General features: G+C 39.7%; 1 protein-coding gene across 1 annotated transcript in view; it reads right to left on the bottom strand.

Annotated features, from left to right (window-relative positions):
* LOC113455530 overlaps positions 1–3,179 on the bottom strand; it is a 35,626-nt gene that overhangs the window by 30,279 nt on the left and 2,168 nt on the right. The window lies entirely within an intron of this gene.

Below are 3,179 nucleotides of genomic sequence, written 5' to 3'. Positions count from 1 at the left end.
AGTTCGAGACCAGCCTGGTCTACAAGAGCTAGTTCCAGGACAGGCTCCAAAACCACAGAGAAACCCTGTCTCGAAAAACCACAAAAAAAAAATTTGATGAATAAAATGAATACAAAGAAGTGCTACATATGTCAGAGGTTATAAGTTCCCCCAAAGACCTGTTATAGATCACAGCTCAGGCTGACGCCAAGGAAATAGTGAAATTTTCCACAGTGGTCAGGACAGATGTACAAGATCAACTGATATAAAATTTCAAAGTAGCTTTAGATCAGACCAGGTACATTAATAATGGCTTTTAAGATGAACTATACTCAGAAAAGGCAACCCAATTCACAAGGACACATAACAAGCTGTCTGATCTGTTGGACTAAGGCGAAAAGTACAAAGCAGCCTAATTGTTGTGCAGTCTCTTTTGCTAGGTCTGGCTGAGAACCTAGGACAGTGATCAACTCTGCATGAATTCCTAACCTCAGTTTTATGATCTGGGTCTGTAACCTGAAGACCCAAGGTTTAGCCAACTACCTATTTTTTTCATGTTGGGTCCTGAAATTTGTGCACGTGACAGGGAGCAAGTAACCGAAGTCTAGAAACAAAAACGCTTTGGTTTAGATATACCACAGGAAAAGATTTTCTAACTGGCCAGGACTACAGAAAGCAATATGACTTCATAGACCCCAGAAAGCATTAAAGGTTTTCTCTTTTATGCTCAAGCATTACACACAGGGCAGAAAAGCACATTTTAAGATTTAAAGCACTGTGTCTTGGGAAGTGCCGATTGAGCGGATACAAAGAAATTTATAGTACCCAGAGCTAAAGAATTTACAACACACCAAACAGGGTGCTCGGGAAGAAGAAAAAGACAAGGTCTCTTGAGTAAATTGGGAGCAGGGGATCTTGGGTGAGGATTAAAAGGGAGGGGAGAGGCAGGAAGGGAGCAGAATATATATATATAAAATAAATCAATCAGTTCAAAAAAAAAACCAAACAAACCAGGGTGCTCATGGAGTACCAGTAAGCCCAGCTTTTATGACTGTTAATCACAAAATGTTAGTTTAATATGTTTATACACTCAGAAATATAAAGTACACAATATCCTTATTTTTCTTATACCCTTTAATAGTTTAATTTTATATATAACTTCTTTAAAATCCTTTATAAGTCTACCACTCGGGGAGCTGGAGAAATGACTCAGAAATTAAGTGTATTGGCTGCTCTCCCAGAGGTCCTGAGTTCAGTTAGTGACAACCACATGGTGTCTCACAACCATCTCTAATAAAATCTAGTGTCCTCTTCTGGTAAAGAGGGATACATACATGCAGAACACTATATACATAATAAATAAATCTTTTGGTTGTTGTTTTGTTTTTAGAGACAGGGTTTCTCTGTAGCTTTGGATCCTGTCTTGGAACTAGCTCTAGTAGACCAGGCTGACCTTGAACTCACAAAGATCCACCTGCCTCTGCCTCCACAGTGCTCGGATTAAAGGCGTGTGCCACCAACACCTCACTAATAAATAAATAAATAAATAAATAAATAAATGTTTTTTAAAAAAGAACTACCTCTCTAGATAGTTAACAAAATGATTCTTTGCAGTTGCAAGCTACAAACCACCAATTAGGGAGATGGCTGAGAAAAAAAATGCTCCTTTCTTGCTATATGACAAGTTATTTAGATTTATAGCATGTGAGCTGTCTGTTTTTAATCATTTACTTAAGAAATGAAATGCGACCTTTTGTGTGACTCCTGTATTGTCTGAAAGATTATGTGGGTATTTACACTGTGAAGAACAAAGAAGGATGAGAACACCACGAGAGAAGGAGTTACAATGGGCTAGAAGGGTAACATCAGGTATGAGAGAATTCAAAGGGAAAAAACATAAGAGGAAAGATAGTCAGAATGAGAGGCATTCTGATATTCATAGATCAGTGCCGTGCTCTGTCGTTGTCAGAGAAGTCTCCTCTTGCAGCAGATAGGAACAAATACAGAGACTGCAACTGGACAAGTGCGAAGCATGAGAGACTTTGGAAAACTCCCTAAATACATTCATAAAAGGGACGTCTCTGTCAAAACTCTCCCCTCAGGGCTCAGGGAACTCCAAAGAGGAGGTGGAAAATGTGTACGATTCAAAGGGGATAGAGGACAGCAAGAGACAAGGCCTTCTGAACCAGCAGTTTTCAGCCTGTGTGTTGAGACCCCTTTGGGGCGGGGGACCATTGGAAAACATAGATAATTATATTACGATTCATTTTGTCTTTTCCAAGAGCTGAAGACTGAACCCAGGGCCTTGTGCTTGCTAGGCCTGTGTGTTTTCTAATGAGAGACAGAAAGGATGTGGATCAGATGGGATAGGAGAAGGGGAAGAATTGATAAAAATCAGGGGGAGAGGAAACAATAATTACAATATATTGTATGAAAAAATCTATTTTCAATAAAAGAAAACATTGCTTACCTTTTATTACTACTATTTATTTGAGGCATGGTCTTATGTAGCCTAGGCTGTTCTTGAATATGTAGTTAAGAATATCCTTGAACTTCTGGTTGTCCCAGTTATACCTCCCAAGTATTGGCATTATAGGTGTGTGCCATCATGCGCAGTTATGTGCAGTTCTAGGAATTTAACCCAGGGCCTCTTCACACCAAACACTCCTACCAACCGAGCCGGATCCTTAGCCCCTCGATTTTTGCATTGGTGTATTATCTCACCCAGGGCCTTCTGCAGGCCAGAAAAGTTATGCACCACTAAACTACATCCTCACTAGACCTTAAATACCTCTCTCATATACACAGTAAATATAAGAGATGATGGTAAAAGGCTTGTAGTAGTCATTTCACAATATATCTGCATTTCTAAACATCACATTACACACCTTGAAAAAACACATTTTCCTTCTTTCTGTTTCAGGGATTGAATATGCTCAGCAAGAGAGCTCTACCACTGAGCTAAACCCCTAGTTCATCTGTCAATCATACCTCCATAAAAGTAGAAAAAGTAGATTTTTCACTATTAAAACACATTTATTTTTTAAAAATGCAGGATTAGGGCCCAGTGAATGAAGGACACTCACATGCCTGCCCAGGGTCACTTGCTTGCCCTGGGCAGGGAGGAGGAACCATTGGCACCATTATATATATTGGTGTATGAAAGAGAGGGAGGGAGGGAGAGAAAGGGAAGGAGAGAG

The sequence above is a fragment of the Microtus ochrogaster genome, chromosome 4 (assembly GCF_000317375.1).
Source record: "Microtus ochrogaster isolate Prairie Vole_2 chromosome 4, MicOch1.0, whole genome shotgun sequence".
Taxonomy (NCBI): Eukaryota; Metazoa; Chordata; class Mammalia; order Rodentia; family Cricetidae; genus Microtus; species Microtus ochrogaster.
Note: the sequence above shows the minus strand (reverse complement) of the source record. Positions and strands in the feature narration are given on the sequence as shown.